This window comes from Porites lutea, chromosome 6 (genome assembly GCF_958299795.1).
Source record: "Porites lutea chromosome 6, jaPorLute2.1, whole genome shotgun sequence".
NCBI lineage: Eukaryota > Metazoa > Cnidaria > Anthozoa > Scleractinia > Poritidae > Porites > Porites lutea.
The window spans coordinates 6,842,121-6,852,640 of NC_133206.1; the positions used below are offsets into that span (position 1 = coordinate 6,842,121).

The 10,520-nt window shown below is 37.8% G+C and overlaps 1 long non-coding RNA gene across 1 annotated transcript; it reads left to right on the forward strand.

Annotated features, from left to right (window-relative positions):
- Positions 1-778, forward strand: LOC140942379 (uncharacterized). The gene is made up of 2 exons (XR_012166538.1): positions 1-133; positions 593-778. It is a non-coding gene; the product is annotated as an uncharacterized lncRNA (long non-coding RNA).
- Positions 779-10,520: the final 9,742 nt, after the last annotated feature.

Genomic DNA, 10,520 nt, shown 5'->3' on the forward strand with positions numbered 1-10,520 from the left:
ATTTACGAGGCTTTCGACGCAAACCAGTAGCGGAAAATTAAACTTGGATCATTTGCTAGCATATGGAAGAAAGATCAATCGACAGATCTTGAATCCGGAAAGAAATCTTCGCATAAAGAGGGAGCGCATGGAGGTAAGCTTACAGTTCGCAAAACTTGCTAAGTTTATTTATATCGCCGGTGGTGATTTTTGCTTTTACTACTGGCGAAGTCATCGAAGATAAATTTTCTCTTAGACCTTTCTTCGACTGGAACGCGACCACTACGAAACTTTTAGGAAACTTTCAAAAAGATTTGCCCTAAGGCAACAGATCACAGAGAGCCCTCTAGTTTTGTAAACACTATTATTGCTCACACCTTGCTCTTGTAGTGTACTATTTTTTCTGTTACCACTATAAACATTCCTTTGAGCTTTTATAAAAAGTTTTAAAGCTCTATTTGTAAATTTTTATTATAAAATATTAAAATCTATCAGGATCATGGTGCAATCTAAATGGTATGATATTTTAATATACAGTAAATTCCTTAGTATTTCCAACATTCTGGTCGCCATAACCCTCACTAAACAAAAGGTATGCTTTTTTCAATTTTAGTCTTCCCAAAACTCAGAGCCTGATTAAAACTGCACAGACACATTGTCAGTTCAAACCACAAGCTAAAGCAAGAGAGCCCACACAAGTTTATTGCAAAAACTGTTTTTGCAATTTTGTAAAATACAGCAAGAATTATTACCATTTACTGATGTGGTCTTTAAAATAAAATTGTGATCCTATCTTGAATGTTGTGTATTGTTATTCTTTTGAGTGAATAACGAAAAGTTTTGCAATCTCGCATTGAATACTTATAATAATTATAATTATAGTATATCATAATTTGAGATGTAAACTCCAACTCAGGGGCACTCATGCACTGAATCACTGAAGTGATGTGACTGACAGATTGCAAGTTAAAAATGAATAATCACCAAGGCTTGGTCACTGAAATATTTACTACAACTGAGGGTTATGTACATGTATGAGATAGTTTCATGGCCCCTGCTCATCACTGCCGCTTTGTGTTTGACTACTCAAGGTTGTGCTCTACCAGCACCCAGTTGGCCCGTGGTGCTTAACTATTGTTCTGGGGCAACTAGGAAATTTTTTCATAGAAATCATGTGCTGGGCACCCAGGATTTCACGGGTCTGGAGCACTGGGCTCCTTTCAATTTTTCTTAGAGCACATGCAGCCTTGCTACTTCAAAAACCTTGGTGTATCTTTTAATATGGGATAGACTAATATTATTCCTATAAATGAGGAAGCTTCATGGCCCCTTACCACATACGAAGGCACTGTCCACCCTACTGTAACAATTGATCTGCACACTTGTTGATCACAAGATAAATGTGAGGCCCCAGCTAAGAACCTGGAGGACAAGTTTAGGTCTTACGTACCGTGTGCAATATACAAATCCATTATTTTTTTGTCATACCAGTGATTACAATAAACAAGCCAAGGGCCGTAATACTGTTTAAAGGCTGCAATTTTATTGTTCTTGTTGCCTGATTTAGCATAGTCTATTTTGGGGGTATTATATAGCCTAAGCCAAGCTAGGGCAGGGCCCATGCAGGGCAAAGGGGCTTCCCCACTTTTTGAAAAATAAATAAATAAAATTAAGTACAGTGGAACCTTGATATAATGAAGGGCCAAGGGACTGGCAAAATATGTTTATTCTAACGAGGTTTGTTAACTTTTATCGAGGTTCTTTTTCATATTGCCTTATATTTTACTATTACTGGAGTAAAAAAAAATAGTTTGTTAGACCAAGGACTTCGTTATAGAGGTTCCATTGTAATATACATTTTCATATGAATAGTATCTTTGTTGGAATAAGAATCTTCCAGCATCTAAATTTATTATTGGTCCGTTTTGATCCCATCAGTCTGATGCGTGGTAAGCCTTAAAAAGTCAATCGTCCTAGATTTCTGCATTTTCAAACCAGCAAAGCTATGTAGCATTTGCAACAATGCAGAATAGTCTTTTTTGATGAAGGTTCTTGATTAAATCTGAAGACTACTCCATGAACTATGGTTTCTTAAAACGAATTATATCAGGTGATGATGCGGTCTCTGGCACATTTCAATGACATGCTAGACAAATTGAAGGCATTACAGGAACCTACAGTGTAATATCATGATCTGCAAACTTCTAGTGGTGGATTCAGTATGTGCAATCACCCTCAGCAGGAGAAAGGTACTTTTCAGCGGCTTGAAATCTATGAACATGACTGCTCAACAATGACTCAAGAAAGGTTCAGTAATCTGACAGTTCTAAACAGCCACAAAGAAAGAACAGCCAAATTTGCTCTCCCCACCCCCCCCCCCCCCGCCTCTCACCTCAATGTAGGTGGTCACCGGCCCGCGCACATTAAAAACTGCTTCCCAGGCCCTCTTAGGGGTTTTAACTCTTAAAAATGCTAGTTTCTAATAATATTTTACGATGGAAAAAACCAGCAAGAAAAACCCACAGAGCACAATCAAGGATGGGCCTCCATGATAAACATAATTTCCACTGTGTAACACTTCTTCCTAGAGGCAGTGAATTTATGGCACACTGTGTTATCAGCAGAATCGTGCAACCTAGTGATGTACTGAACCATTTAGTTTTTCAATACATAACGTTAGTTGCAAATAATAATTTATTAATGCAGTGATAACCCAGTACTCTATGATCTACAGACACCCACTTAATTGGACACCCATATATAACAGGCAGTTTTGTTTTGCCTGAGGAAAAGCATAGATTTTTTCTTTAAAATTAACCGGCTTAGTACGCACAGTAGTTAGCACAGTAGTTAATGTGGACAACAACCACTTTTCTGTGTTTCAAGTCAGAAATTCCTATATATTCTTAATCCAGCTTTACAGACACTGGTTACTCAGGCACTTTCTATTTTTCTTGTCACAATGATGTGCCAATTGTAGACATTGTACCAAGTTCACGGGTTAATAAGATTTTATTACCAAAACATCTGCAGCCAAATAGCATGACACATTTGATTTTGATACATCTTTCTTTCTTCCACTGTTTGTAGTCCTTTGATAAATTTTCTGCCTCCTACTCAACAAGTTTCACATCCTTGGCTTTTTGCTACAGTCATTGTTCCTACCCTTCTTCCTCCTTGTTTCTTTATGCTATATATCAAATAAATCACGTGTCTGTGACTTTTTTCCAGAGAGCTAACTTAATATGGACACCCGGATAATACGGACACCCATATAATATAGACATCATAACATGTCTGTGTTAACCGTTCCACTGTATATATTTTCTTGTCTAGCCAAAGCTTCAAAGCTGGTCCCAGTAAAGAGAGCATCCAAAAAATGCACACCTGGGTTTGAATAATAAATAAATTTAAAAAAAAACGTCACATACAACAATTTCATAAAGTTATCTATAAAAGTTGTGGGAATACAAGGGGATATCATTGACAATAGTTGGATGAGGTGAATCTCTGAATTTTTATTAGCGTTGCAATTTATAAGTTGCTATATTGATCTGCAGTCAATCGATAGGGAAGGTATAGGCAGACACAGCCTTTTCACAAAAACATGAGCTACAAAGAATGTGACAGTCTTTAATGTCAGCACTGAAAATTATTAAATTGATATACCAAATCAAGAGCGAGCGATCCCCTTATTTATCTATTTATATTGAAAATGAGTAAATTAACTTTTCTGACAAAGAGAACTTAACATTAGATCTAATTTTAAAATCCTCAGCTCAGATACGTAACACTAAAGTAACAATTAAATTTTCAATAATGAAGGACAGCAGTCCGTTTAAGATGGTAAAAAAAACACATGCATATGACAACGAGCTGGCTGCTTTAGAACTGAAACTTAGCTGAACTGAAAACTGTACCCACTCTGATTCGCTGTGCCTGAAGAGCTATAAAGCAAAACTTTATCTACACTTGGATAAATGAGCACTCGAGAGTGGCTAGAAGGCAGGTGAAATTGGTGCGGACTCTCGATCGTCTTGCCTGTGTATTATTATTATAGCTAGTACGTATACAAATACACCTACCAGTAGTCCGAATCTCCGTCGGCACAAACTGCATAAAATACGACTTGGTGAAGAGTGTTTTTTTTCGTTCTCTGAGGCTAGCTGCCCTTAGTATTTTACTTTCTCATATTCAGTCGGTGCTAGTTCTACAGAGTCATCGTAATCTACGATTTCCTCCATCACAATTCCAGAATCGGGCGAAGACGAGCGAAGCTTTGAGAATCGCTCGCTGTTTTCTCACGGTTCAGGTTTGTTTTCTTGGCGTGTTCAGAAAATGACGTCACAATCAGAGAACAATAGCTTTGTCACTGGAACATAAATTTGTAATGGCGGACGCGAAAAACCTACATTTTCAAGCTCAATATTTTCACTTAGAGGGCGCCAAAGTTCATTTCAATGACCGAAACAGGTACAGCCACCTCTGATAAGCTGAAAAGAAAGCATTTTTGTGAAAAACTTGACATTAAATTTTGATCGTAGTAGCACTTTAAGGGGACACCGGACTGAATTGACAATAGTAGTACTGGATTACGTCCTTGAAATACGTACTGAAGTCAGTTAGTGTTTTGCATTTACAAACAACGTAAAGTTGGTAATGAAAGGTAATGAAATTGAACTCTGGATAGCTTCTTAAACAACATGCAACTTTATCACGGTACAGAGTAACCGTTGAATGTTGATCGTTAACAAAGATTGCGCACTTTTTACAACCTCTATTAAGCGCACTCCCTCTATTAAAGCTCCGTTTTATTAATTTTCGTCATGAAACCCCTTTAGCAGAGTTTACATGTATTTGGGTTTTTCAGGATTTTACGGAAAAATTGAATTTCTTTGTGATTTTTTCCCTGGCCTTTATTAGGATTGGTTTAGTCGTTATAAGGACAAGCCAGGTTTTGAAACCATAAATGTAAGTCTTAGATGAATTATGTCAAATTTGGCAGTACAGGTGTGTTGGGAAGTTTTCAGCTGAATCGTGCTGTTTTTAAATTAAACGCCCAATAAAAGTATGTTACCGACCAGTATTAAGTTAAATGACGTCCCTCAATATACTAAACACACCACCAGTCATTAAATATGTTAGTGATATATTCCTTGATAATAGTCCTGATCATGAATTGGCTGGATAATCGTGGAGATACGGACTTAAATACTACGGAAGTCACCTATCAAAAAATTAATAACGGCGTTATCTTTTGTTGTAATAATCGTATTCCCCTGTTCCTGTTTGTTTTTGTTTTTTTAACGATTAACAAAACTTTATCCACCTTACTTGTTAGTGGTCTTGGATGTTGCCAAGCTTTTCAGTTTATATTATGCTTTAAAATGCTCGGTTCCATTTTTTTCTTCTTAAAAGGTCACCACTGAAAATGCTCAGATGACGCTTATCATACAGAGCCCTTTAATTTATTCTAAACGTTTTAACAGAGCGGTAACGTAACAAAAACAAATGAGTAGTTAAGCAACGTTAAAGACGTTTATTGGATGGTTTCAGCTGAACTTTGCTATTTTTAAATTAAATGACAAACAAAAACATTATACATATCACGAACTGAAAAGTAAATGACGCCACTCGCTAGAAGCAATATACTAAACGCATCATAAATAACACAATATATTAGTTACTAATATATATCTCCTGTCAATTGATGTTCATGAACAAATTAGATGACCATTTACAGCTATTTCGAGAAAGGTTGTCGGGAAAAGTGCACGCGACAATCCTAAAAGGCACTGTGGGTGGCTTTGAGTTCTCTTTTTTTTCAAAGAAATTTGAAAGAATTGGCACGAAAGGCCATGGAAATGTGTTTGCGAGTGCTAATGGAAAGCTACAAAAGTAGGTTCGACAGCTACAGTCGTCAGGAACAGTATATTGATCATATCCCATATTACCTTTCGGGATTGTCGCGTGCACATTTTTTTCGACAACCTTTCTCGAAATAGCTGTATATGGCAATACGGATTCGCCTGTTGTAAGATAATAAAGGCAGACCTTTTTGCTCTAAATATCTGTTTTTTCAACAATTATCAGAACCTTAAACTTTGCATGTTAAAGGTCCTGGAAGTTGTTGACTAGACTTGTTTACATTACGCTTTTGTTTACGCACTAAAATGCCTCAACTTATTGTTCTATTTTTCTACTAAAATGCTTGATATTCCCCAAAAAAGGCACTAAATGTTCAGATAATTGTCATCACATAGGTAATTTTGCAAATATAAAACGTATGAGTGGTGTAGCAGCGTATTGCGTTGTGTCTCAACGAGACCTTTCCATGGTTTTTTAACTTTTGACATGGACAAGTTAGGGATAACTTGTCGACACCACTGAAAAAAAACGCCTTAAAATTAGTAAAACTGCCAATTTAAAAGTGATTTGTTGAAAACTTTTGACATGGACCAGTTAGGGAAAATCAGCCTTCACCGTTGAAAAGAGCGCCTTAAAATTAGCAAAACTGCCAAATCTGGAAGTGATATACGCCTTAAGCGAGCGAAGATATTGAATAGCTCAACAAACTTGCGAGTAAAAGTAAATCTTGTGGCGAAATTCATGCAAAGTGCTTATTTATGGGTTATTTTCATGTAAAGCACAAAAAGTTACCATTTCTCGCGGTTTTAACCTGATTTCTATTTCTTGGTAAAATCCAAGATGGCGGCCAAGATGGCGACCATGGTTGGTGACTTCGCAGGCCTCCAGCAGCGCCACCACCCATAAAATATACCCAATCTTGTTAAGAAGATCAAAGGCTTTCCACCTAAGGTAAAGTCGTTTCGAAATACTGCAAGATATCAAAAACTCCGGGGAGGGGTTCCATCCACCTCCCCCTCCCCTAGTGGTGGTATGAGGTATGTCTTTGCGTGTACGTCCGAGGGTTAAAGCTTCTTTGATCAAGAAATACCTTGATCCGACAAATAACGGAAAATGGAAGTATTTATTTGACGACAGTTTAAAAAAGCATGGTGGGAAATTAATTTTCTCTTGAAATCTACACAAAGACGACATTCCATTGTTAAGTATAAGTAATCCCTTTGTCTGCGAGGTCCTGTCAACCTGAGCGGAGTTGCATTTCTCTGATGTTGCAGCCATCTCCGATGCAAATGTTGGCGACCGGACTTTCTGGCTTAACTCTCCGATATGAATAGAAAACTGGCCCGTATTCCACAAAGACTGGCTGGGTCATGGTGTCTCAAAACTTTCTCATTTATTAGATGAGGGTGGGAACCTCATCGGATATGATGTAATGACGTCAAATTTTCAGGAATTAATAGGATAGATTTTTGTAGTATCGTTTCAGCTGTAATAGGCTGCAAAATGAACCAATGAATAAAGTGGATTATACTGAAGGAGTGACCATAACTGATCTAACATCTGTAAGTAAAGTTTATAATTTTATTTGTAAGTGGCAGCTAAAGAAAAGAACTTCTACATCCATCGGACGCCAAGAGAAGTGGCTTAGAGACCTTCATGTTGAAAATGTAAGTGATATAGATTGGAAAGAAGCATACACAATCGCCTCCAAATGTACGGCATCAACCAAATTAAGAACCTTCTTACATCGGACGATTGCCACTAACGATTTTTTAAAGAAAATTAACTATAGCAATCTGATAAATGTTGTTTTTTCCAAAGAGAAGTAGAAACTATTTCCCATCTATTTCTGAGATGCTCTGCACAGTAATTTTCAAGGAGTTATAATAACTCCTCTAGTGGGGCTAATTGAAGTTATTTTTGGGGGAGTTATATTAACTCCAAAAAGGAGTTTAAAGAACTGTTTTTCAGGAGTAAAAGTGACCCCAGATATTGAGGAGTTAAAATAACCTCAAAAAAGGAGTTATCCTGTACCTAAAATTTTTACTCCACTTTCAGAGTTAAATTAACTCCAAAAAGAGTAAAATCAACCCATGTAAGGAGTGAAAGTAACCCCATTTCGGAGCTATTTTAACTCCAAAAGAACTCTTTTCAGGAGCAAAAATGACACCAAATTCGGAGTTAAATTAGGAGTTAAAATAATCCCAAAAAAGGGGTTGTCCTGTACCTAAAATTTTTACTCCATTTTGGAGTTATAATAACTCTCTACAAATTACGGTATGCAACAAATGTTTTTTGGAACGAGGTTAAACAATTTTTATTCAAAAGTGCCTCAACAGTAATGTTGTATTAACCGATCTGCATCTGATAGGGCTCTTTAAGGTTGCAACCTCCACCGCCATCGATCTCGTTCTTCTTTTTGGGAGATCTCATATCTACTCGAGCAAATTAGCTGGAGCGTCTCCTTGGATGTCCCTATTTAAGGGTAAGCTAAATTCCGTCTTTGAGATAGAAAGACAGGAAGCTCTTCGTTGTAATTCTTTGACAGCCTTTTCAAGCAAATGGAAACTTTTCCTTATTCAAATTTGTTGGCTTCCACCTGTTACCCTCTAGCTAACCGCTTTGTTAACCATACGTGTCCTGTAAAGTTAAACCATCCACCCATTTCCTCTTTTTCTTTTATTGACAAAACAGAACTATGTAAGTAGCTAAGCGAATTCGAGCGCAATACTAAACCTCAGATATTCCATGTAACGGTAAGTTTTATCCGTTGTTGTATATGTAATCATGTAATTATACAGGTCTGTATTTCTTTTTTCTTCTTCTTCTTCTTTTTTCAGTAATATGTATACGTTTCTGTGCTGTAATAAACCATATAATAAAAACAAGAACAACTACAAAAAAAATAGGTCTAATTGCAAAAAAGCAACTTTGCACGTGTAGCACACTTTTTTGTACACTTCTTTGCTTTTGTTTTGCACGACTACAACGTGAAACGTCCAGAAACTTCTTAGTGACACGTTTTATGGAGGAAATGTCTTACGTGTTCTCGATCACTTTTTTTTCACTGTCGCTCATTTTTACCTTGCATTGATGGCCGCTAGCATCGCCTACATTCCCTTTTTCTCTGTCTTTATCTTGCTCTATATTCCAAATTTGTGAACATGAGAACTAATCTAAGCTTAATACTTTAGACAACACCGATACAGAAACAATTTCTGCTTTCCGTTTCGTCTTTATTGACTCTTTAGTTGTCTCTGCTTTACAAGACGCCAGCGGCTATGCGATTTCCCTCCAAAATAACCTCGAGTTGCATTTGCGTTGCCATACCTGTTGATTGAGCTATTTTACATTGGTGGTCCTCTGGTGCGGGCGGACGGTCGGGCGGGCGGGCGGGCGGGCGTACGGTCACGTGATTACCAAATTTTCTCGGATGGGTAAATTACTTCGTTTTCTTACCCAAGGTGCTTCGCGCGCGAGAACTTCGCTAAAAAAAAAAAGAAAAGTGCACCTAGCAAGACTAGGAATTATGATAACTTTTTCTATCTAGGAAACCAAAAATCACCAATTTTATTCAAAAATGTACCTGAATAACGAAGACATTTTATAGCTATAAATTGATGCAGACCTACCAAGATTTGTAAGAGAGGCATGAAATCCAATAGATTAAAATGCGATTTTTTTCCGATATCATAAAAGTGATTCCGAACTACAAAGTTTTTAAGTAGTTTTCGGAAGATTCCATTTTGGCTTGCTGAGCCGATAACGCTTTAGTCTCCCAGTCTCTTGCTCCCGTTGACATCAATACCCGAGAAAGAAAACAACGGGAGCAAAAGACTGTCTCCCACCTCGAGTGTGAGTAATTTGAGTCTCAGGCCGTGTCGCTATCTTTCAACGGTAACGCGGAGTTCAAGCCAAAGTTCAGTTGATGGCTTCAGACGGGAAAGATTTCAGAGATTTGCGACCTTTGATTCGCTCTCGGTGCAAAGGAGTCTTGAAGCAAGATAACAAATGGAAAGGAAAACTATCGTGTGTTACCTAGGCTGAATTTGGAGGCGATTGGAGCAGTTGGAGCGAACTTACGGCCGTTTTCCTTCGGTGGATCAGTTGGGCCGCTTCGCTGGAGTGCCCAGCCTTGGTAAACCTTTATATAGAGAGAAAACCTTTTACATAAAAACCCATAAACGGCCATAAATCGGCCCGTGGACCACACGGGAGAGACGTAACACACATTTTAAAAAAGGTGAGCAGTTTTTTATTGAAATCCTTTCATTTTCGTAGGTTACAAAAACGATAGGTTTATTTCCCATACAAATCCCTATATTTCGATATACAACAATGCCGATGTTCGCCGATGCTCATATTTCTAGCTTGGGCTACCTGTGCCATAACACTCTCTAGTGTAGTCTGTGAGTAAGCTCCTCGGGGCGGTCTGGGGGCGAGGCGGAAAAGGAAGGAGAGCTGGCAACTACGGTCGCTTTACATCTTAACCGAAAATTCCGGTTGAAATGTAAATGAACATACTTTTATTGGGCATTCCACTGGAAAATTCTAGGGATTATAACTGGAAAATTAAAGAGGTAGTCCTGTTTTCCCGTTTGAGACGCATGTTCCATTTACGAATTTTTTTGCGAGGAATCAGCGGTTGCAGGCTATTCACGGCGACATCTGTG